General features: G+C 31.9%; 1 long non-coding RNA gene across 1 annotated transcript; it reads left to right on the top strand.

Moving 5' to 3' along the window:
- The first annotated feature begins 857 nt into the window (after window positions 1-857).
- LOC143043425 (uncharacterized) lies at window positions 858-27,537 on the top strand. The gene is made up of 3 exons (XR_012968378.1): window positions 858-1,061; window positions 14,642-14,755; window positions 26,346-27,537. It is a non-coding gene; the product is annotated as an uncharacterized LOC143043425 (long non-coding RNA).
- The last annotated feature ends 402 nt before the right edge of the window (window positions 27,538-27,939 follow it).

Here is a 27,939-nt window from a genome sequence, read left to right as displayed (position 1 = left end):
TGAAAATAACTAACATCCGTCGTGTTTACATGAACAAACGGCAGTATGAAAAATGGTATGAGGATCATTTTCTTAATTAAAAGTAAAATTTGTTATCAAATGTACCAGTTTTTTTTTTTATTTAAATCGCAATACGCGCGTTTCATCTAAAAATGACTCTTCATTTTCGTTCAGATCAGAACAGTTATAAAGCCAATTGAAAACAATTACAAAGTTGAAGGGCATTGAGGACCCACATTTCTACATATAATGCTAACTATAGCTAAGTTTAACTAACATATGTTTGCATTCGTTTGACGTAAATGTAAACAAAACAATGTTATGTATTACGGTTAAAGTTCACAGAAAGCAATGATGCCAAGTGATATTACAAAAAAACATTAATGGAGCGTTGTGCTAAGTGAAATCATCGAACAAAACAAAGCATCTTTGGCGACTCCAGATTTTGTTTTCTTTCTAAATGTCAATGTAACTTTTGAAAAGTTACTCTTGCTCCTGGATTTTACTGGCTTGCCTTCGTAACATCAAACTGTAACTGAAAAATATATTAAACTAAGAAAAAATAAAGTTAAGGTAAAGGCAGCAAGTACGATGAAAAAAAATATTAAACTATATCAAATATTAAAGTATCTTAAAAAGCTTGATCAATTCAAAACATAAGTTTAATCAACAAATTTAAATCTTCGAAAATCCACATAGTTCAAACGTTTTTCAATTTTGCTGCTATTTAACCATGCTCAAAATAGGTTTAAACATTCAGTTTTTCGAACTACATTTTGATTACCTGCTGGCTGAAAGTTAAATTTAAATATAAGTCATTTCCGGTAGGTTATTAAGTTAAGTCATGGCTTTTTAAAACGCACATTGCTATTATTTGACTGATTGCCAAAATCAGTTACGAGATATATTTAAAGTTTACAAACAGTTGACAATCTAAAGTTTTGTAGAAATATAATTTAAGATGGTGAAATACGCGTGTGTCAGTTTGCTTATAATAGTATCACACCTTGGTACCATCATGACCACCAATGAAGCTTCACCAACATCTGAGAATAATACAAGTATGTTAATCTTCAAGTTTGCATATCACTTTTATCTAAATATGGCTTTTATTCTTGATATTTAGTAGTCTATCTTTTATATTTATGATTTTGTTTTTACTTTAAGTGAGAATATTTTGGAGAAAACGTGTGTAAAGGCACCGTTCTTTACATTTATATAAGTTGATGTCACTTGTTTATGAACACAAAAGAGAGCAAGGCTAGGCATGGGTTTCAATCTGCAAATAACTCCCGGAATAATTGGATTTAGACATCATTCTTATACTGATTTTTTTTTATGTTCATATATTATAAAAATTATTGTTAGTTTAGTTTTCTATGACTATTAATTACGAATAAAAGTAGTTTTATTGTGACAAAGAGTGTACCTATCTATGAGTGGCCGTTCGTGTCATTGGCGGTATGAACATACCGTATGACATTTTCAACGCGTTGGTTTTTACTTTCAACGCGTTGGTTTCACTATCAACGCGTTGGTTTTACTTTCAACGCGTTGGTTTTCACTTTCAACGCGTTGGTTCGTAATTCATACGGTATGAAATCCCAACGCGTTGGTTTTTAATTCCATACCGTAAGTTTTTAACTTCTGTCTACCAATCAACATCTTTGTAACAAAGTACAATCTTATCAACCGTTCGGACGGACTCCCGATTGTTGTTAAGTTTGGTGGGAAAATATATTCTCCGTTGTTGAAGATACTTACTGACTTAATTTGCTACATGGATTCACGTAGGTGAGACCGAGAGCGATGTTTAGATCGATTCAAGGAAATGATGAATTATTGCAGCCGAATTATCACCTTAGATGCAATGGACGATGAAACATCAGAAAAATGTTCGAGGAATGTACACATGTTTGATATCTGTTTAGGGTTAATAAAAACCACATGATACTTCTTAATAGTCTGAGTACTCGTCATAGCTTACATTCAAACAGTACCCACTACAAAGAAAATTATTTAGTTGGAAAACTCCTTGAAAAGTAGTTAGTTTTCTGAAGATTTAACCACGTGTGTATTTTCATCATAGACTAATTAAGGAGAAAACATTCGGCTGGTTTAAATGTTTGTTCGGAAAACAGAAAGATCATTTTATTATCAAAAGCATTCAATTTAAATAATTAATTAGAAATCAAAAAATCATTTACAAAATAAATACTGTGTCTATGTTTCTGTAGAAACTAAATATTAAATTGAAGCCAGAATATTTTCAGAGTTGCAATGAAGAAATAAGTACGTATATGCCAAGGAACTCTGCTTTAGTACTTATAAATATTCATTTGTAAATGAAAAATGCATAATAATTAAATCTAAATAAATCCTTGCATCGTACAAAAAAAAAATGTTGCTAAGCCATTATAATTATATTTCTACGTTAATTATAATTTCCTATCGTTTTAGTAAGGTTTTATAAATAATTGTTTTTTTTTGTTTTTTTTGTTTTGTATTGTAATATAACCATAACACGGATGGTTACATGGTAAGATACATTAATTAAATTTTTAAATTTTAAACAGTCGTGAATAAAAATACGTGTGTGTTTTCAATTCATAAAGATTTTAAATCCTTGCTGCTCACATAAAACGTAATAATAGTATAATAGTCCCAGTAATAATTTATAATAATCATAACAAAATTTAATTCAGTACAAAACCGATAGTAATCTATCCATATAGTGGATTGGTAGAATTAAAAAAATATTCATTTGATTAATAAACTGTCCGTCTTTGAATACTTGACGTTTGTGTTTATTGATACTACATATATATATATATATATATTTCTGGAAAAAAATACTGACAGGAACGTGTAAAATTGAGAACGGAAATGGGGAATGTGTCAAAGAGACAACAACCCGACCATAGAACAGACAACAGCAGAAGGTCACCAACATGACCAACAGGTCTTCAATGCAGCGAGAAATTCCCGCACCTGGAGGCATCCTTCAGCTGGCCCCTAAACAAATATATATACTAGTTCAGTGATAATGAACGCCATACTAAACTCCAAATTGTACACACGAATTTAAAATTAAAAATAATACAAGACTAATAAAGGCCAGAGGCTCCTGACTTTGGACAGGCGCAAAAATGCGGCGAAGTTAAACATGTTTATGAGATCTCAACCCTCCCTCTATACCTCTAGCTATTGTAGAAAAGTGAACGCATAACAATACGCACATTAAAATTCAGTTCAAGAGAAGTCCGAGTCTGATGTATGTTTATTATAAAATGTCAACCCTACTTTTGTTTTTTTGTTTTAAAATTTTAACCTTATAACATCAAAATATTTGAACTATGGTACGGTTTTGAAAATCGTATTCACTGTGTTGCCTGACTATCCTTAACGTCTTGATTCGTTCACGTATTAGATCACATTTCAACAAACACTATCGGTTTGCGTACGTTCTCAAGAATTCAAATTCTAATTTTACTCGTGAATGCGCTCTTTCGTTTTTCTTATCTAAATTTAGGACACGGGTGTAAGAGATTGACATGTGACTTTCATGCACGGTCATCATTACCTACGGTATGCTGACCTCAAGCTGTTTCTCTTTTGTTTCCTTTTTGAGTCATTGTCCTATAACAAACTTTGACCTTTTCGAAAAGCTAAGGATTGTCTACCCAAGGAATTAATATAGATTCCTTGACTTTGTATTTTTTTTCAACTTCAGTTCAATTTCAATATTTAGACAATTCTAATGGATTTGTCAAATGTCAGAGGGAATATCTTTTTAAATGTGGTATGAATACAAATGAGATAACTCTCTATCAAGACACAGTATGGTCAACGTAAGCAATTATAGGTTATAATACAGCCTTTAACACAAAGGCTTGGCTCACATCAGACTGCATCCTACTAAGGGCACCAAAACACGGTTATAAAACAATTTAAACAGTAAAATACAAATCCAATTTCACTTCAAACCAGAAACAAAAAGCAAATATGAACTGCACCAAAAAAAAAAGACATCCACTTAACAATATGCTTTTGACTTGGGACATGTGCTTATGAATACACCTAGTTCAAAATAATTTATGTACGTACCATAAGACAGAAGTGAACTTTACCATGTTAAAGAAACCCTCTAAAAGTTAATGAAAAAATCGTGTTCAGATATAAAACAAAAAAAAAAAAAAAAAAAGAAAGACCTTACAACAGTTCATAAATGTGGCCTTTAACTAATATTTAGGTGATGGGTATTCAGTGGCAATTTCAGGTTTGACCATGTTAGTTTTTTTTTTTTATTTTGTTTGTTTATTTGTAAGTACAAGCTGTTTTGTCTAGGTTACTTAATGAATTGGTTTCTGTCATCAAGGTGAAGAGGATACAATGCAATTCAAATTGTATTTATTTACAATCAAACTTGCAGGCCTTTTTTCATGACTCACAATTTAAAATTCAGGAAAACATTCAAATATAAAGGGACATTCGGAAAATATCTCCAAAGCGAGTGAAAGGTTTTAAAAAGTATTTGTTTTTTTTTAAACAAAAAAGGTTTGTCATCTAAATCTTATTAGAGCACAAAGCACACAACCTCAAATTGTCAATGCTCTATACCCTAAGCATCACAAAAACCTTGCAGAGCGGGTGTAAAGATTTTAATAATGACCAATACCGAGCCATTGTTCAAATAACCATGAATCTCAAATTTCAATAAAAAACAGCTATTTTACAGGTTCACGTATTGCATTTCTTAAACACAAAATATCATTAATTTATTAAATTTCTTCACATTTGCAATTGAACTTTAGCGTAAAAACTAAACTTTTATCTAAAAAAAAAAAAACAATACAGCACCTTAGAATGGAACATCCAGTAGGAGTGACTTAACACGTTGTCTTTCCGGAGAGAGGAGAGAAACAAAAGTATATTCCTTTAGTAAAAAAATGATTCCTTCAAAAAGAATATTTCACCCACATTGAACAGTATATAGTTTCTTTAAGTAAACAATCAGTGTCAGTTTCTAATTCTTATACAACAAAAATAATCTAAAACAATTCATCTTTATTAAAACAATTATCTAATATATAATGCCAGACAAGCATTTGGGTTTACGATTGCAATTCTTTTTTTTTAAAGAAAGCAACTTGTAAACATTCGCAGACGGGCTGCGGACAATTCAGCCATATTTATACTTTACCACCAATCTAAAGAAAAATCCGGAGGTTCTCCAAATAGTGAGATGACGACTAGATAATTTTAGAAAATTCTTTGTAACAAACATTTTGATTGGTTGACAAAGGAACAAAACTTACGGTATGGAATGAAAAACTTACGGTATGGAATTGAAAACCAACGCGTTGGTTATTCATACCGTTTGAATTACGGACCAACGCGTTGAAAGTGAAGACCAACGCGTTGAAATTGAAGACAAACACGTTGAAATTGAAGACCAACGCGTTGAAAGTAAAACCAACGCGTTGAAAGTAAAGACCAACGCGTTGAAAGTAAAAACCAACGCATTGATAATAAAAACCAACGCGTTGAAAGTAACAACCAACGCGTGCAAAATTTCACACGGTATGTTCATACCGCCAATGACACGAACGACCACTCATACCTATCTACCAGATAAGATATCCCATTTTTAATAGTTTATTATAAACCTATATCCTACTTTTTTGTAGACTTTTTAATAATTTGATGATATTGTCCATGATATATAAATAACTCGTAATTCCAATACAGTTTAAAGATCACGAAGGGTTATTTACCCTGCTATCCTGAAACAAAATATCTGTATCTCAATCCAAATTTAAAGTTTTATTAAATTGTTTACATTGGCAAAAATATTGATTTTGTCATCAACAAACTAAAATATTTCTAAATTTGTATCCTTTTCAAACGTTGTTTTTCTTGTTTGGATGTATGATGTAATGTATGAATATACATCCGCATTACTTATTATAAAGATATGGTTTGACCTATTAACAGGTATATCCATGAATATCTGTGAAACAGTGAAACTTGTAGGTCACTAAGGAGAAAATTTATGAATAATTTGAAGTCTAAATAGACAAAATGAATAATCAATTTGAATATAGATAATAAGCACATTTTCAGCCTTATTTTACTTTTATATTTCATGCACATCGTGGACAAATTTCATAACTTTTCAATACATATATTAGACGCATTCTATATTATATACATTTGTAGATATATTAAAAATAAAATACAGGAAAAGAGTTTTAAAAGCAACATTGTCTAGCGTTTTAGTCCATCTGAGATTTTGTCAACCTACATTAAGTGCATGAAGGTTTTGTTTATGCTTACAATATATTTAAATATAAACGCAATTCAGTTTTATGTTCCATTTACCTACATGTCAAATACTTAAAGGCATTTGTCATGTATTCAAAAAATTTAAAAGCCATTGTATGACAAACCAATATATTTAATAATAAAAAAGGTCATGTTTCTAAAAATTTGTCGTTCCTGAAGGATTACGTGTTTCATATCAGCTATGTATTAGGAACACATGTAACAACGTTAGACTTATAGATAAATGTTACAAGTCTAGAAACGAAGAATATAATAGTATTTCTTTAAAGTGTACTTGTTTACAATGCTTCTTTAAGACTAATTCCTTAATTCTCCTAAAGATGAACACGGGATACTACTTAAATTATAAAACACTGATAACAAAACAGGGAGGGTTGACAGATGCAGTACCATAATGTAAATGAAGTGCATCTGTACGATGACATTAAGTGCCAGTCTTTGTAAGAATCAGGCAATTTAGGTAAAAATTAAAACATGATTAGAAAAAACCCACCGAGTTAATCATACTATTTAATACTAAACATCATCCTGAGTTAAACATTATTAGTCTTTTGTTCCTGTGTATCTGGTAATATCAAATAACTTAGAAAATTGGTTAGAATGATAGCAAATTACAGAGTTATCTCACCTTATTCGTTAATTTCTAGTGCATTTCAACCAAATTGTATCTTCTATTACCAGAATAGAAAATGGAAATGAATGTTATTTTTGTGCATAACTACATATTATGAACTGAAATCAATGTCAAATTGGGTGGGTTATTTTGGTCATGTTTTCACCACTGCCTGATTGTTAGGCAGACTGGCACTTAATGTAAAACGGTTAAACCTAATATAAAGGAATCAGATAAAGTGTACAGAGGATGACTAACATGTACTTGTGTATCAATACACTCAACGAATGAATACATTTTTTCCATAAAACTGATTGTAATTTAGTATTAACACGTGATTAAGCATTGTATATTCAGACTTTACGTCGAATTAAATATGTCAAATAAATTTATGTTAGCAAAAGAATATGATGTACAGTGGTTGTTCTCTTTTAATGTAGTTCATCTGTGTTTCTCGTTTCTCTATTTTATATAGATAATACAGTTGGTTTTCCCGTTTAAATGATTTTACACTATTAATTTGTTTGGGGCCCTTTTGCCTATAGCTTGCTGTTCTGTATGAGCCAATGCTCAATGTTGAAGGCAGTACCTTAACCAATAATGGTTTACTTTTAGAAAAAATTGTTACTTGGATAGAGAGTTGTCTGCTTTAAAACACTCATACCACATCATCCTATATATAAATATTACACCGCTGCAGTTCAAAGATTTATATAAATAACATTCTTTTATTAAAATATTAAACACTTTTTGCTTTCTTTAGCTGTTTCTTTTTATGTGAATACATGTAGGTCGGGATGGGGTTCCATCATTTCTTTTATTCTTCGGGTTATTTATTTTTTGTTTATTTTGATGAATAACACTTATTTTGTAAAATTCATTTGAAAATCATTTTAATATTAAATTTGTTATAACATGATCGCTTTATTCTGGACATGACTTCAGTAATCAGTTGTATTTTACCTAATTCTTAAATTATACAGTTGATCTGTTTAACTTTGCATCTCATTTTCCTCTATTCATTATCATTTTACTCATTTAACTTCTCTGCCATTGTCCTATTTCCCTTTATTATAATATTTTGGTCATTATTTTTTAATTTCTAAACTTCGTCCTGACCATTGTGTCGGTGGAAACATCTCATACCAACTTATCATACGATTTCAAAAGGGGGAAACATATTAAACTTTTCAAAAACTTTACCCAGAACTTAAAGAATTGAAGAAAATGCGTTCCATTTACGAGTTTCAAAAAAGAGTGAAATATATTACCTTAAAAAACTGGAAGGCGATCTAAGGATGTACTTTAATGAAATCATATAAATCAAGAATTTCAGATTGATTCTATAAATTGGCACAACATTAATATTAGTTAATGATCAAAATAAGCAAAAAATATTGACATGTCATGGAGCTCCTTCTTAGGATATTTGATTATTTTAAAATGGCGGGAAAAGTCTGACTTGGACTTTTACCTTATATTTGCAATTGTATTATTTAGTACTCAAATCAAAAGAAGAAAATAAAAAATCTGCTTAAATTTTGGCAAAAGACCTTTGGTGAGTTGTTCAGTCTTATATAAAAAGATACATTGCTGTTATGGTGCAAACTGTTTTACATTGTATCGTATGGAAAACACCAAGGAGTCCGAACATCTGACATCACATAAGTACATCCATAATACAGTTACAAAGTGAGAAGCTGTCCATGGTTAAATATTCTTCAAAAGCCTCAATGAATTGATTCTTGTTATAGCACGGCGGCTTTGTGAAAAATTGTGGAAATCCTGCTACAAGCATGAATTTTGGCATAGATCTTCCTCAACTATTTCTCTTTCATTTCAGATAGGGAGGCATTTAAAAAAAATGCCTCGCTTCCGGTAAAATCCAAAATGGCGGACATCATACTTAAATTAGCCCAATATCGAAGGCTAGTATGTGAAAAGGTGTCATTAACATGCGACTATCATAATATTTGGTACAAACCTATGTTTCATACTACTTTTGGATGTATAATATAGATAAGATGTCTTCAGAAACCCTACTTCCGGTAAAATCAAACATGGCGGATATAGTACTACAATAAGTTTATTTTTAGGGAGGATAATTGAAATGTGTTTTAAAGTATTGCTACTATCATTATATTGTGCAGGAACCTTTCTTTGGTGCTTCTCATGGATACAATGTATAAGACATATGGTTTTAAAACACTTACTTCCGGTAATATCCAATACGGCGGACATAGAAATTTTGATAATTTTTCATTTTTATATTCAACTTTTTTCAAACTGTAAATAAAATAAATTTTTTGGGGTTGTCATTAAACTTTTGGCTTTAAGTCATCCTCAAAACGACTAATTCTTTTCAGCTGCATATGTTTCAATACAAAATTAACACTTCCGGTAAAAAATCAATATGGCGAAAATTACAAAGATGAGTCCTCAATCTATATATTCGATGTAGAGGTTTGGATAGATTGATTAAAACAAAAGAAAATCACTAAAGTTGTTAAACATCTTTAGAATGACTTATTTATGGCTGCATATACATGTACATGTTTACGCACAATCGGAGAGCTTATTTTCCTAATTTACAAACATACTGGTATTGTTTCCTACATCTATAATGTACAAGCTCCTGATAAGAATAAAAGGCCTCACAAAAGAGTTGTTGAAAAGGGTGCCATGGATAATATTTTCCCCTTCGCCATTCATAAGGGATGGACTAGTTAGAAAAGGAACCAATACCAAGCTTGTTACTCATTCACATCCGCCATGGTATATTGCAAGTTTTACTTGCTGAAAAAGACTAGACCGAGTCGTGGGAATAGCCTCAATAAGTATTTCCTCTTCCAAAAACACATTTTCTCTTGCTTCGTTCACCCCATCGGATAAGTTTGTTCGATCGCACAACAAAACCACGCATCGTTCTATCAATGACATTGTCAAATCCATATCTGGTGATGTTGGCTGATCAATCATAATTCTAAATGATAGAGTCACATCTTTAAACACCATCCATGTCACAAACGCAGTTCCTTTTCCAGCAAACGTGTAATATCTCAATGCCTAGTGTATTTGAAAGGTCATGGATAGATATATATCTGAAGCTTTTCCCACTTCCAAATGCAAGCCAAAGTTTGTTTGCCCCTAGGTCACTGAAAAGTGAAACCGCAATGACAGCAACATCAGTATCGAATGTTCGAGTCATGACTCAGTTAAGTCTGTGTTTCACTGCATCAGACACATGCATCTTGATTCAAGTGTCAGCCTCTTCAAGTGAACATGATGCTAAGCTTGAAACATCACCATGTGATGGATAGCACAGAACATCCTGAGTAATTGTTGCTACAACTACCTTTCTCTCAAAATCTATTGAGCAAGCTGTTGCGAATGAAAACTTTAAAGTTCTTTCTTAATGTCGTAATCTTGTTTTGACTCTTGATTCGTCAGTGTATTCCCTTTCTCCTAAATGTAGCTCTTGCTTCTTATAACAAATGCTCAGGATATTCTATCTTATCTGTATTTCACGTTTATCACCATGTTCACATAAGGCTGACAGTATAATAATGGTGCATGTGTTTGATGCAATGAACCACGAACTTGCACGAGTCATGATTCGAATAGTCGTTATTGTTTCGCTATTCCGTGACAGGGGTAGACGAACTATGGATTGTGTTTGGGAGGGCAAAAAGCTTTGGATAAATATATTTACAAATGCACCTGGCAATGAGTGATTACACACACTTATTGTGCTACATGTCTTTACAAGTTGTGATATGGTTCTCTGATTGCTTGAAAAGGAAAATAAGACTGCGTGGGAGACATTGATGGCATTTGAAGATGTGACTTTGACATAAAGAATGATGATTGATCAACCTAAATCACCGAGGCTTAACTGTAAGATCACACAAACCTATCAGATGGGGTTAACATGATTAACGAATCAAGAAAATAACTATTTGCGCAAAAGGGAAGACTAATTAAGGGTAAAACGTGCAATATACTAAGGCAGGTGTTTAGGGGGACGAGCTTGGAATTGACTCTTATGATACCCAGTTCAAGCGCTTATGAATGACGAAGGGACAGAGAGGATAACTTTTAAATAACTCTTTCTAAGGCCTCATCATTTTGTTAGAAGCTAGTACATTGTGGATGTACTTGGGAATGCAGTTCAATGCCAAAACATGCTACATCCTAAGCATCAGAAACAAAAGCCATAAAATCTACAGTTTAAATGGACACATACTACAACAAGTCAAGTATAACCCGTACCTATGCCTACACATTTCAGAGGACCTCAAATGAACCACCCACATATTAAACGTGGCAAAGAAAGTAAATTCAACACTAGGCTTTCAAAGAAGAAACTTGAAATACTGCCCACAAGATTGCAAAAAACAGCTTTCATCTCGCTCGTTGATCAACGATGGAATGTGGAGCCATAGTATGGGACCCTAACATGGTAACAAACATAAATATGCTAGAAAGGATACAACGTCAAGCGGCAAGATTTATCACCATAGGTTACAAGTCAAGAGAGGACGGGTGTGTCTTCAATATGCTTGCCAAACTGGAACTACAAAACCTCCAGACAATTGCAAGACGAACAAGCTAGAAGTTGATATTTATGTACAAAGTGGTTTAGGGGCTGATTCCCGCTATTGAACCAGACGAATTTCTCAAAAAAGCACGTCCTAAGAGAAACATAACTGCAAAGAAGTTCGATGAATACCACGCAACAAATATTGTGGAAAAGCAAGTAAAGTATCACTCTAAGTGTTTTGACTTCCACTAAGCAAAACACCACAATACTCAAACTCATTCTTTGTAAAGACAGTAATCGCGTCGACTCAGCAAGACGACACTGTAGTGCGCACATCAAGCGTATAGAGCGTCAAATCTGTTCTTACTCCTCGTCAATAAATCGGCGGCGCTCTTTCAAACCGTTATATTAAAGCCAGAATTGGTATTGACAACGCATTCATTCAGATACAGATACAGAGGATGTCGCGGTCGTTGTTAATGTAGAAAATGGGGTCTCCCGTGCACTGTTTTGTTTACATGTGGTGGTGACTGTGAATAAACATGTATTTTCAGCCAAATAGTAATGATTTGAAAAATGTTTTAGTACTTCAGTAATTTTATTTTGTTTTAACCAATCTATCTAAAACTCTAAATCAAAGATATGTATTGAGGACTCTTTTTTGAAATTTCCACCATATTGGTTTTTTCTAATACCAGAAGTGTGATTTAAAAATTTACATTTATTTAGAAAAAATTTAGTGGTTTTGAGGTTAACTAGAAGCCAATACTTTAATGACAAGCAACAAAAAAAAAAAAACCCCAACAAAAAACATTTTCCTTACATTTTGAAAAAAGTTGAATATTAAAATAGAAAATTGATATTTCTATGTCCGCAATTCTAAATTTTACCGAAAGTAAGGTTTTTAAAGAGATATGTCTTATACATTGTATCCATGAGAGGCACAAAAGAAAGGTTCCTGCCCAGTGTAATGATAGTAGTAATACATTAAAACTCATTTCAATTACCCTCCCTAAAAAAAAAGCTTATTCTAGTACTATATCCGCCATGTTGGATTTTACCGGAAGTAGGGTTTTTGAAGACATCTTATCTATATCATATATCCAAAAGTGGTACAAAACAAAGGTTGATACCAAATATTATGTTAGTAGCATGATAATAACACCTTTTCACTTAATAGCCTTCGATAAAGGGCTGATTTTAGTATGATGTCCGCCATTTTGGATTTTACCGGAAGTGAGACTTTTTTTTCAAATGCCTCCCTATCTGAAATGAAAGAGTAATGGTTTAGAAAGATCTATGCTAAATTTCATGCTTGTAGCAGGATGTGCACAATTCGTCTGAAATATGCTTGTAGCCGCCGGACTATTATAAAAGCTGCATATTGCATTGATTATGTTATATTTCATCGTTTTTTTTTTTAAGAAGAAATAGAGTTAGACATGCATAACTTTCATAAATAGTTTACACTTAAACAACGTAAGAAAACAACAAAACATAAATAAAATACAAGTATCTTGTCTCGGGGAGGAATAAATCCTACTTTTTAAAAAAATTACTCTGATTCAAACAAAAAATGATCTGAAACTGATATTATCAAGATGCTTGATTTCTTGAGATTGACAACATATTTGTTACGTTCGGAGGACGTATTTTTTAACAGACTGTCGGCATTCCCATGGGAACAAACTATGCCTCTCTACTTGCCGACTTGTTTCTTTATTATTATGAGGCTGACTTCATGCAGGAACTTCTTAGGAAGAGAGATAAGAAGTAAACTCTACTTTCCGCTATATAGATGATGTTCTTTCACTAAATATTTTGAAATTTGGTGACTATGTGGAACGCATCTATCCCATCGAACTAGAAATAAAGAATACTACAGATACAGTTAAGTCGGCCTCATTTATGGACTTACATCTAGAAAGTGACAATGAGGGTCGGTTGAAAACGAAACTTTACGACAAAAGAGATGATTTCGGCTTTCCAATTGTGAACTTTCAATTTCTAAGTGACAACATTCCAGCAGCACCTGCATACGGGGTATATATCTCCCAATTGATACGATATTCCCGTGCTTGTATTTCCTATCATGATTTTCTTGAAAGAGGGTTGCTGCTCACAAGATGCTTTTAAACCAAGAGTTCCAAATGGTGAAGTTGAAATCATCCCTTCGTAAATTATACGGACGCCATCACGAGTTGGTTGGCCGTTATGGAATAACCGTTTCACAAATGATATCGGATATGTTCCTTGCGTCGTAATTTCAATCCCCTTCCCTTTCATGAATGAGACCTACCGAATTAGACAATTTACCAGATTTGTTATCACAAACGCAACACGATGGGTGCCACATGTGGAGCAGGATCTACTTACCTTCCCGGAGCACCTGAGATCACCCCTAGTTTTTGATGGGGTTCGTGTTGTTTATTCTTTAGTTGTCTATGTTGTGTCATGTGTACTATTGTTTTTCTGTTTGTCTTTTTCATTTTTAGCCATGGCGTTGTCAGTTTATTTAAGATTTATGAGTTTGACTGTCCCTTTGGTATCTTTCGTCCCTCTTTTAAGTAGAATTAATGAAGTACATCACTAATTCATGGTCCCTTTGCTTTCTATGTTAAATTCCTCCGTTTCAAGCAGGCACACCTCTTTTGTTTTATGTTCAATAAAGTGGCAATCATTGTATTTCAAAGCAACACTTTATTGTGTCTTGTACCTTTAATGGCATATAAGAAAGAACTGGTCCCCTAAACTTTGGATTTATCAAAACAGGTATTTCAGATCTGACAAACAGACAAAATGTACCCTCTTTTTAAAATTTGGTGCAGATTTTTTTATATTCAAAATTAAAATCTACAATGATCACCAGTCTTTCAGCTTTCATTTGATACCAAAAATACCTAGATATTCAACATATGAAAGTTACACTCATGCGTAGAAACTATAGGTTTAAACATTCAGTTTTTCGAACTACATTTTAATTACCTGCTGGCTGAAAGTTAAATTTAAATATTAGTCATCTCCGGTAGGTAATTAATTTTTTAAAACGCACATTGTTATTATTAAGACTGATTGCCAAAGTCGGTTACGATAAATATTTTAAATTTACAAACAGTTGACAATCTAAAGTTTTGTAGAAATATAATTTAAGATGGTAAAATACGCGTGTGCCAGTTTGCTGATAATAGGACTGCAATTAGGTACCGGCGTGACCACCAATGAAGCTTCTCAAACATCTGAGAATAATACAAGTATGTTGATCTTCAATATGGCTTTTATTCTTGATATTTAGTAGTCTATCTTTTATATTTATGATTTTTTTTTTTACTTTAAGTGAGAATATTTTGGAGAAAATGTGTATAAAGGCACCGTTCTTCACATTTCTATAATTTGATGTCACTTGTTTATGAACACAAAAGAGAGCAAGGCTAGGTATGGGTTTCAATCTACAAATAACTCCCGGAATAATTGAATTTAGACATCATTCTTATACTAATTTTTTATTATGTTTATATATTATAAAAAATATTGTTATTTTAGTTTTCTATGATTATCAATTACGAATAAACGTAGTTTTATTGTGACAAAGAGTGTACCTATCTACCAGATTAGATATCACATTTTTAATAGGTAATCAACCTATATCCTACCTATTTTGTAGACTTCTTTAAAAATTTGATGATATTGTCCATGATATATAAATAACTGGTAATTCAAATACAGTTTAAAGATGACGAAGGTTAATTCACCCTGCTATCCTGAAACAAAATATATGTATCTCAATCCAAATTTAAAGTTTTATTAAATTGTTTACATTGGCAAACATATTGATTTTGTCATCAACAAACTAAAATATTACTAAATTTGTATCCTTTTCAAATGTTTTTTTTTCTTGTTTGGGTGTATGATGTAATGTATGAATACACATCCACATTACTTATTCTAAGAAGAAAAATTATGAATAATTTGAAGTCTAAATAGACAAAATAAATAATAAATTTAAATATAGATAATAAGCACATTTTCAGCCTTATTTTACTTTTATATTCCATGCACATCGTGGACAAAATTCATAACTTTTCAATACATATTAGACGTATTCTATATTATATAGATATATTAAAAATAAAATACAAGAAAGGAGTTTTAAAAGCAACATTGTCTAGCGTTTTCGTCCATCTGAGATTTTGTTAACCTATATTAAGTGCATGAAGGTTTTGTGTATGCTTACAATATATTTAAATATAAACGCAATTCAGTTTTATGTTCCATTTACCTACATGTCAAATACTTTAAGGCATTTGTCATCTATTCAAAAATTTTAAAAGCCATTGTATGACAAACCAATATATTCAATAACAAAAAAGGTCATGTTTCTTAAAATTTGTCGCTCCTGAAGGATTAAGTTTGTCATGTAAGCTATGTATTAGGAACACATGCAACAACGTTAGACTTATACATAAATGTAACAACTTTAGAAGCGAAGAATATAATAGTATCTCTTTAAAGTGTACTTGTTTACAATGCTTCTTTAAGACTAATTCCTTAATTCTCCTGAAGATGAACACGGGATACTACTTAAATTACAAAACACTGATAATAAAACAACAGGGAGGGTAAACAGTACCATAATGTAAATGAAGTGCATCTGTACGATGACATTGATGTATAAAAACGGTTAAACCTAATATGAAGGAATCAGTCTTGGGCTTAATGTGTACATAGGATGACTAACATGTACTTTTGTATCAATACACTCAACGAATGAATACATTTTTTTCATAAAACTGATCGTAATTTAGTATTAACATGTGATTAAGCATTGTGTATTTAGAGGCTTTTACATTGAATTAAATATGTCAAATAAATGTATGTTATCAAAAGGATATGATGTACAGTGGTTGTTCTCTTTTAATGTAGTTCATCTGTGTTTCTCGTTTCTCTATTTTATATAGATAATACAGTTGGTTTTCCCGTTTAAATGATTTTACACTACTAATTTGTTTGGGGCCCATTTGTATATAGCTTGCTGTTCTGTTTGAGCCAAGGCTCAATGTTGAAGGCAGTACCTTAACCAATAATGGTTTACTTTTAATAAATTGTTAATTGGATAGAGAGTTGTCTGCTTTAAAACACTCATACCACATCATCCTATGTATAAATATTACACCGCTGCAGTTCAAAGATTTATATAAATAACATTCTTTTATTAAAAAATTAAAAACTCTCTGCTTTCTTTAGCTGTTTCTTTTTATGTGAATACATGTAGGTCGGGATGGGGTTCCATCATTTCTTTTATTCTTCGGGTTATTTATTTTTTGTTTATTTTGATGAATAACACTTATTTTGTAAAATTAATTTGAAAATCATTTTAATGTTAAATTTGTTATCACATGATCGCTTTATTCTGGACATTATTTCAGTAATCAGTTGTATTTTACCTAATTCTTAAATTATACAGTTGATCTGTTTAACTTTGCATCTCATTTTCCTCTATTCATTATCATTTTACTCATTTAACTTCTCTGCCATTGTCCTATTTCCCTTTATTATAATATTTTGGTCATTATTTTTTAATTTCTAAACTTCGTCTTGACCCTTGTGTTGGTGGAAACATCTCATACCAACTTATCATACGATTTCAAAAGGGGGAAACATATTAAACCTTTCAAAAACTTAAACCAGAACTTCAAAAGCTTCAATGAATTGATTCTTGTTATAAAAGCTGCATATTGCATTGATTATGTTATATTTTATCGGGTTTTATTTAAAGAAGAAATAGAGTTAGACATGCATAACTTTCATGAATAGTTTACACTTAAACAACTATAAGAAAACAACAAAACATAAATAAAATACAAGTATCTTTTCTTAGGGAGGGATAAATCCTACTTTTTAAAAAAATTACTCTGATTCAAACAAAAAATGATCTGAAACTGATATTATCAAGATGCTTGATTTCTTGAGATTGACAACATATTTGTTACGTTCGGAGGACGTATTTTTAACAGATTGTCGGCATTCCCATGGTAACAAACTATGCCTCTCTTCTTGCCGACTTGTTTCTTTATTATTATGAGGCTGACTTCATGCAGGAACTTTCCTTTAACTCTACTTTCTGCTATATAGATGATGTCATGGATGTTCTCTCACTAAATATTTTAAAATTTGGTGACTATGTGGAACGCATCTATCCCATCGAACTAGAAATAAAGAATACTATAGATACAGTTAAGTCGGCCTCATATCTGGACTTACATCTAGAAAGTGACAATGAGGGTCGGTTGAAAACGAAACTTTACGACAACAGAGATGATTTCAGCTTTCCAATTGTGAACTTTCCATTTCTAAGTAGCAACATTCCAGCAGCACCTGTATACGGGGTATATATCTCCCAATTGATACGATATTCCAATGCTTGCATTTCCTATCATGGTTTTTTTGAAAGAGGGTTGCTGCTCACAAGGAAGCTTTTAAACCAAGAGTTCCAAATGGTGAAGTTGAAATCATCCCTTCGTAAATTATACGGACGCCATCACGAGTTGGTTGACCGTTATGGAATAACCGTTTCACAAATGATATCGGATATGTTCCTTGCGTCGTAATTTCAATCCCCTTCCCTTTCATGGATGAGACCTACCGAATTAGACAATTTACCAGATTTGTTATCACAAACGCAACACGATGAGTGCCACATGTGGAGCAGGATCTGCTTACCCTTCCGGAGCACCTGAGATCACCCCTACTTTTTGATGGGGTTCGTGTTGTTTTTTCGTAAGTTGTCTATGTTGTGTCATGTGTACTATTGTTTTTTTGTTTGTCTTTTTCATTTTTAGCCATGGCGTTGTCAGTTTATTTAAGATTTATGAGTTTGACTGTCCCTTTGGTATCTTTTGTCCCTCTTTTAAGTATTCTTAATGAAGTACATCACTAATTCATGGTCCCATTGCTTTCTATGTTAAATTCCTCCGTTTCAAGCAGGCACACCTCTTTTGTTTTAAGTTCAAATAAAGTGGCAATCATTGTATTTCAAAGCAACACTTTATGGTGTCTTGTACCTGTAATGGCATATCAGAAAGAACTGGTCCCCTAAACTTCGGATGTACCAAAACAGGCATTTCAGATCTCACCAACAGACAAAATGTACCCTCTTTTTAAAATTTGGTGCAGATTTTTTTATATTCAAAATTAAAAGTCCAAAAGTGTTCTACAATGATCACCAGTCTTTCAGCTTTCATTTGATACCAAAATACCTAAATATTCAACATATGGAAGTTGCACTCATGCGTAGGAACTATAGGTTTAAACATTCAGTTTTTCGAACTACATTTTAATTACCTGCTGGCTGAAAGTTAAATTTAAATATTAGTCATTTCCGGTAGGTTATTATTTTTTTAAAACTCACATTGTTATTATTAAGACTGATTGCCAAAGTCGGTTACGATAAATATTTTAAGTTTACAAACAGTTGACAATCTAAAGTTTTGTAGAAATATAATTTAAGATGGTGACATACGCGTGTGCCAGTTTGCTGATAATAGGACTGCAATTAGGTACCGGCGTGACTACCAATGAAGCTTCTCAAACATCTGAGAAAAATACAAGTATGTTGATCTTCAATATGGCTTTTATTCTTGATATTTAGTAGTCTATCTTTTATATTTATGATTTTTTTTACTTTAAGTGAGAATATTTTGGAGAAAATGTGTATAAAGGCACCGTTCTTCACATTTCTATAATTTGATGTCACTTGTTTATGAACACAAAAGAGAGCAAGGCTAGGCATGGGTTTCAATCTACAAATAACTCCCGGAATAATTGAATTTAGACATCATTCTTATACTAATTTTTTATTATGTTTATATATTATAAAAAAAATATTGTTATTTTAGTTTTCTATGATTATCAATTACGAATAAAAGTAGTTTTATTGTGACAAAGAGTGTACCTATCTACCAGATTATATATCACATTTTTAATAGCTAATCAACCTATATCCTACCTATTTTGTAGACTTTTTAAAAATTTGATGATATTGTCAATGATATATAAATAACTGGTAATTCAAATACAGTTTAAAGATGACGAAGGTTAATTTACCCTGCTATCCTGAAACAAAATATATGTATCTCAATCCAAATTTAAAGTTTTATTAAATTGTTTACATTGGCAAAAATATTGATTTTGTCATCAACAAACTAAAATATTACTAAATTTGTATCCTTTTCAAATGTTTTTTTTTTCTTGTTTGGATGTATGATGTAATGTATGAATACACATTCACATTACTTATTCTAAGAAGAAAAGTTTTGAATAATTTAAAGTCTAAATAGACAAAATAAATAATCAATTTAAATATAGATAATAAGCACATTTTCAGCCTTATTTTACTTTTATATTCCATGCACATCGTGGACAAAATTCATAACTTTTCAATACATATTAAACGTATTCTATATTATATAGATATATTAAAAATAAGATACAAGAAAGGAGTTTTAAAAGCAACATTGTCTAGCGTTTTCGTCCATCTGAGATTTTGTCAACCTACATTAAGTGCATGAAGGTTTTGTGTATGCTTACAATATATTTAAATATAAACGCAATTCAGTTTTATGTTCCATTAACTACATGTCAAATACTTTAAGGCATTTGTCATCTATTCAAAAATTTTAAAAGCCATTGTATGACAAACCAATATATTCAATAACAAAAAAGGTCATGTATCTTAAAATTTGTCGCTCCTGAAGGATTAAGTTTGTCATGTAAGCTATGTATTAGGAACAATTCCAACAACGTTAGAATTATACATAAATGTTACAACTCTAGAAACGAAGAATATAATAGTATCTCTTTAAAGTGTACTTGTTTACAATGCTTCTTTAAGACTCATTCCTTAATTCTCCTAAAGATGAACACGGGATACTACTTTAATTATAAAACACTGATAACAAAACAACAGGGAGGGTAAACAGATGCAGTACTATAATGTAAATGAAGTGCATCTGTACGATGACATTGATGTATAAAAACGGTTAAACCTAATATGAAGGAATCAGTCTTGGGTTTAAAGTGTACATAGGATGACTAACATGTACTTTTGTATCAATACACTCAACGAATGAATACATTTGTTTCATAAAACTGATCGTTATTTAGTATTAACATGTGATTAAGCATTGTGTATTTAGAGGCTTTTACATTGAATTAAATATGTCAAATAAATGTATGTTATCAAAAGGATATGATGTACAGTGGTTGTTCTCTTTTAATGTAGTTCATCTGTGTTTCTCGTTTCTCTATTTTATATAGATAATACAGTTGGTTTTCCCGTTTAAATGATTTTACACTACCAATTTGTTTGGGGCCCTTTTGCCTATAGCTTGCTGTTCTGTTTGAGCCAAGGCTCAATGTTGAAGGCAGTACCTTAACCAATAATGGTTTACTTTTAATAAATTGTTAATTGGATAGAGAGTTGTCTGCTTTAAAACACTCATACCACATCATCCTATGTATAAATATTACACCGCTGCAGTTCAAAGATTTATATAAATAACATTCTTTTATTAAAACATTAAAAACTCTCTGCTTTCTTTAGCTGTTTCTTTTTACGTGAATACATGTAGATCGGGATGGGGTTCCATCATTTCTTTTATTCTTCGGGTAATTTATTTTTTGTTTATTTTGATGAATAACACTTATTTTGTAAAATGTATTTGAAAATCATTTTAATATTAAATTTGTTATCACATGATCGCTTTATTCTGGACATGATTTCAGTTATCAGTTGTATTTTACCTAATTCTTAATTTCTAAACTCCGTCCTGACCCTTGTGTTGGTGGAAACATCTCATACCAATTTCTCATACGATTTCAAAAGGGGGAAACATATTAAACTTTTCAAAAACTTAAACCAGAACTTAAAGAATAGAAGAAAATGCGTTCCATTTACGAGTTTCAAAAAAGAGTGGAATATATTACCTTAAAAAACTGGAAGGCGATCTAAGGATGTACTTTAATGAAATCATATAAATCAAGAATTTCAGATTGATTCTATAAATTGGCACTACATTAATATTAGTTGATGATCAAAATAAGCTAAAAATATTGACATGTCATGGAGCTCTTTTTTGTGATATTTGATTATTTTAAAACGGCGGGAAAAGTCTGACTTGGACTTTTACCTTATATTTGAAATTGTATTATTTAGTACTCAAATCAAAAGAAGAAAATAAAATATCTGCTTAAATTTTGGTAAAAGACCTTTGGTGAGTTGTTCAGTCTTATATAAAAAGATACATTGCTGGTATGGTGCAAAATGTTTTACATTGTATCGTTTGGAAAACACCAAGGAGTCCGAACATCTGACATCACATAAGTACATCCATAATACAGTTACAAAGTGAGAAGCTGTCCATGGTTAAATAGTCTTCAAAAGTTTCAATGAATTGATTCTTATTATAAAAGCTGCATATTGCATTGATTATTTTATACTTTATCGGTTTTTTTTAAGAAGAAATAGAGTTAGACATGCATAACTTTCATAAATAGTTTACACTTAAACAACAATAAGAAAATAACAAAACATAAATAAAATACAAGTATCTTGTCTTAGGGAGGGATATATCCTACTTTGTAAAGGATCACTCTGATTCAAACAAAAAATTATCTGAAACTGATGTTATCAAGATGCGTGATTTTTGGAGATTGACAACATATTTGTTACGTTCAGAGGACATATCTTTCAACAGACTGTCGGCATTCCAATGGGAACAAACTGTGCCCCTCTACTTGCCGATTGTTTCTTTATTATTATGAGGCTGACTTCATGCAGGAACTTCTTGGGAAGAGAGATAAGAAGTTAGAAATATCCTTTAACTTTACTTTCCGCTATATAGATGATGTTCTTTCACTGAATAATTCAAAATTTGGTGACTATATGGAACGCATCTATCCCATCGAGCTAGAAATAAAGGATAGGACAGATACAGTCAAGTCGGCCTTATATCTGGACTTACATCAAGAAAGTGACAATGAGGGTCGGTTGAAAACGAAACTTTACAACAAACGAGATGATTTCAGCTTTCCAATTGTGAACATTCCATTTATAAGTAGCAACATTCCAGCAGCACCTGCATACGGGGTATATATCTCCCAATTGATATGATATTCCCGTGCTTGCATTTCCTATCACGATTTTCTTGAAAGAGGGTTGCTGTTCACAAAGAAGAGTGTCAAATGGTAAAGTTGAAATCATCCCTTCCTAAATTTCACGGACACCATCACGAGTTGGTTGACCGTTCTGGAATAACTGTTTCACAAATGATATCGGATATGTTCCTTACGTCGAAAAAATGAGACCTACTGAATAAGACTATTTACCTGATTTGTTATCACATAAGCAACACGGGGGGTTCCACATGTGGAGCAGGATATTCTTACCCTTCCGGAGCAACTGAGATCACACCTAGTTTTTGGTGGGGTTCGTGTTGTTTATTTTTTAGTTTCCGATGTTGTGTCATATGTACTATTGTTTGTCTGTTTGTCTTTTTCATTTTTAGCCATGGCGTTGTCAGTTTATTTTAAATTTATGAGTTTGACTGTCCCTTTGGTATATTTCGTCCCACTTTTAAGTATTCGTAAGGAAGTACATCACTAATTCATGGTGCCATTGCTTTCTATGTTATATTCCTCTGTTTGAAGCAGGCACACCTTTTTTGTTTTAAGTTCAAATAAGTAGCAACATTCCAGCAGCACCTGTATACGGGGTATATATCTCCCAATTGATACGATATTTCAATGCTTGCATTTCCTATCATGGTTTTTTTGAAAGAGGGTTGCTGCTCACAAGGAAGCTTTTAAACCAAGAGTTCCAAATGGTGAAGTTGAAATCATCCCTTCGTAAATTATACGGACGCCATCACGAGTTGGTTGACCGTTATGGAATAACCGTTTCACAAATGATATCGGATATGTTCCTTGCGTCGTAATTTCAATCCCCTTCCCTTTCATGGATGAGACCTACCGAATTAGACAATTTACCAGATTTGTTATCACAAACGCAACACGATGAGTGCCACATGTGGAGCAGGATCTGCTTACCCTTCCGGAGCACCTGAGATCACCCCTACTTTTTGATGGGGTTCGTGTTGTTTTTTCGTAAGTTGTCTATGTTGTGTCATGTGTACTATTGTTTTTTTGTTTGTCTTTTTCATTTTTAGCCATGGCGTTGTCAGTTTATTTAAGATTTATGAGTTTGACTGTCCCTTTGGTATCTTTTGTCCCTCTTTTAAGTATTCTTAATGAAGTACATCACTAATTCATGGTCCCATTGCTTTCTATGTTAAATTCCTCCGTTTCAAGCAGGCACACCTCTTTTGTTTTAAGTTCAAATAAAGTGGCAATCATTGTATTTCAAAGCAACACGTTATGGTGTCTTGTACCTTTAACGGCATATAAAAAAGAACTGGTCCCCGGAACTTTGGATGTACCAAAACAGGTATTTCAGATCTGACAAACAGACAGAATGTATCCTCTTTTTAAAATTTGGTGCAGTTTACATAATATTCACAATTAAAAGTCCAAAAATGTTCTGCAATGATAACCAGTCCTTCAGCTTTTGTTTGATACCAAAAATACCTAAATATTCTACATATGAAAGTTACACTCATGCGTAGGAACTATTTAGTGTTAAATATGTACTACTTTCTGGTTTATGCTTTCTGGCCGGGCCCGAATTAGTGGTGTTACACCTTAATAACTCAAACACGACACAAAACTTAGGAAAATAAATAATATTACCGTTTGATGGCTTTTGATTAACTAATGATTAAAATAAGATGAATAATGACGTAAAATATATTTAACAAATATATACAGATGGGTGCAGTCCTTACCTGTACAGCAAGTTAACTTGATAACCAGACTGGTCAAAGTTAACCTATGAAAGGAATTAGGACTGCTCTTAAAAAAAATAGTTAACTGTAAAATCAGACTTTGTCCTAGAACTGTTTTTATGTCTGCCAAAAAGTTAACTTGGAAACAGGTCTGCTATTAATATGTAAACTTCGAACCAGTCCTGCCATAAATTAACATAAGTTAACTTTGATTTTAAAATTTCGATCGAAACCAGACCTGTTCTCAAGTTCACTTTTGACTGGTCTACTTATTACTAATTAACTTGAAACCAGGACCGCTCTACATCGATATAAGGAAAAAAGTATTTTTGAATCTTTGTTTCGTGATTTAAACACCGAACAAGAACGTGAAGTTAATACTTCCGTGATATAAAAACGATTAAATACACATATTTGTAAATAAAGAACGCATAAAACGTTACTAGTTATAGTTTATCCGTGATCTGCCTTTATGAAAATTATAAAAACGATTTTGGTTACAATGCTAACGGGCATTGAATATATATTCCTATACATGTACCTATCAAATTCAACCATATTTCCAAATTAATATTTAAATCTATATAGCCGCATAGTATATATCAGCAATATTTAAATGTCAGGATAGAATTGATAATTTCAAAATGAAAGCATTATTGGAAAACATGACTACAAAATGTTGGCTGCACAAATTTAAAGTGCCATCATGTCCTCCATTTGTTCAATATATTGATACGTAAAAATAATCCATAGTTTTGATACTTTAGCTGACTCCTACATTAGAATTATTTGACCAAGACTGACCATATTTTCACTTTATCATGTACAGTTATATATCTACATAATAATTCAGTAATATTATGCCAGGATGTGTTGTATAAAACAAATGACAGCAATATTGATAGAACATATATACTACGAATTTTTTTCCGCATATATTCAGAGTGCCAGCATGCCCTCGTTTTATTCAAAATATTGTCTCGCAACAAAATTTCATTAGTTTTGATACCTCAGACTGGCTCCTATAGCAACATCATTTGACCACATCAACCCAAACTGGCAATATTTGCACTTAATATTGTAAATCTTTATAGCCTCATAGTTAATCAGCCATATTTTTATCTCTACAAAATTGTTTCTGCATAAATCATCAATTAAGAGGGCTAGCATGTCTTTTATATTATTTATGCGAAACAAAATTTCAGTAATTTCATTTCTTTTATGATACATGTAGCTCAACGACGAAGTTAACTTGCTCTTCTGTTAAAAAATTCTAAAGTTAGCTTATAAAGCAGTCAACAAGTCTGCTCAAAGTTAACTTTTGTCAAGTTTAGGACCGCACCCATCTGTAATTAAAACGGGGGAAATATATCCACATTGAAGACTGGATAGTTGAATTAAAGCAATGAATAAGTGTTGTTTGTTACAAGTTTTAGGAACATGAGTAATAAAAGTACTGGGAATAGATTACCTTAAAACAAAAAAGGACCATAAGGTGTTCTAATATATTTATGTTAACTTGCATCAGGCACAATCGAAACTGAGAAATATAATGAATAGTTTTAACTATTGGTGTTGACATGAATATCAATAATGTGATCATTTTTATAAATTTCCTGATACAAAACTTTGAATTTTTCGAAAAAACTAAGGATTTTCTTGTCCCAGGAAAAGATTACCTTAGCCGTATTTGGCACAATTTTTTGGAATTTTGGATCATCTATGCTCTTCAACTTTGTATTGTTTGGCTTTACAACTATTTTGATATGAGCGTCACTGATGAGTCTTATGTAGATGAAACGCGCGTCTGGCGTACTAAATTATAATCCTGGTACTTTTGAGAACTATTTAAATAGCAAGACGGAAAATATAATCAAAAGAAATTAAAAAAAATATTTGTTTTCCCGCAAAATCTAATACATTCATGTCAATGTTCTTTTTTAAGGTTTCGAATCTTCCGAGAGACGCACTGTAAGAATATTAGGCGACCAAGCTTCAGATGGAAAGTGTTTGAGTTTTTCGGCCGATGACTCTTCCAAATCACCTTACTATATATGCTGTAACAACTGCTATAAAAGATTACCGAGTTTTACGCCACATTGTGATGGAGAAACGTACCAACAAGGTTCAAGTCAAGCCAATTGCAATTCGTGTGGCGTAGACAAAAGTAAAACATCTTCACTCTTTCAGAGTGAGTTTTATTGTGGAGGTTGTAGCGGACAGAATTTTGTCAATCAAACGTGCTCAGCAACATGGAATAATGTATCTTCGACATGCTGGGCTTTTGTTTCGTGTATGAAAACTACTTGTGTAAATATGTTTGAGGAATTAGGCATAATGTCGAACTGTGGTAATAAATACTGTAATATAGACGAAACGAGCGACACCTGTCCAATTGATTGTTGTTTCAAAAAAAGTGCATCTTGTACTTGGGGTAGTGAATGTTTGCCAAAGTGTTGCGGAGAGAAATCCTGTTGTAAAACCAGTTCCAGTGAAATGTTAAAGACAGAAATTGCATTCTTTGCTTTAATTCCATTTATTTGCTACTTTATTTTCTGACAGTGATTCCAATGGGAATAAACTGAAATATTTGGAAGTACAATTAAACGTGAACATATATTTCGATACAGCATTGTATTGACATACCACTATTGCATCTTGAAACATCAAGGGCATACGATACAGTTACAAATGAGGTAATGACTGAGCTTACTCAATATTTAAGTTGTTTGTGTTACAAGTTTTTGGTGGGGTTCGTGTTACTTATTCTTTAGTTTTAAATGTTGTGTCGGTCATGTTTACTATTGTTTGTCTGTTTGTCTTTTTTTTTTTAGCCATGGTGTTGTCAGTTTATTTTTTTGATTTATGAGCTTGACTAGCACTTTGGTATCTTTAGTTCCTTTGTTATCATGTTATACTCGAGTCTCAATATATTCTAATTTGTTTTTAAAGTTATGTTCTTTTTTAGAAAAGAGAGGTGATTAGAATTGTTACCATTTTTAATTGTTTTATAGTAAATCAAGTGGATCACTTAATGGAAAACAAAATTTACAAGACTGTGTGTATGAATATAATAAAAACATGCAGCTCTCTGTAGCTATAGGTAATACATAGCAAAACTCTCCAAAGAAAATATTGTTTTATTTGTATTTCTTCGTCGTGACACTTGATATCATATGTCGACATATTTGCTATCATTTTAAGATGGTATTTATTCATTCAAGTTTGAAACTTTAATTAAATATAACTTTATTGATATTTCAATGTCTTGATCGATGGGTATACATTACTTTATTCTATACATATATTATTATTTTTCAATGTATATCTTTTGTGTTTCATGATAAACATATTTGAGAAGCGTATTTGATTACTTAATTTTATATTATCTTTGATTAATATATTTGATTACTTAATTTTATATTATCTTTGATTAATATATTTGATTACTTAATTGTATATTGTCATGTTTCATTGTATATATAAAAATGTAGGGTAAATGCATGTTGTAAATACTAGGACTATTTGTCAATTTGCAG

This window comes from Mytilus galloprovincialis, chromosome 8, assembly GCF_965363235.1.
Source record: "Mytilus galloprovincialis chromosome 8, xbMytGall1.hap1.1, whole genome shotgun sequence".
NCBI lineage: Eukaryota > Metazoa > Mollusca > Bivalvia > Mytilida > Mytilidae > Mytilus > Mytilus galloprovincialis.
This window is presented reverse-complemented; position numbering and strand designations above follow the sequence as displayed.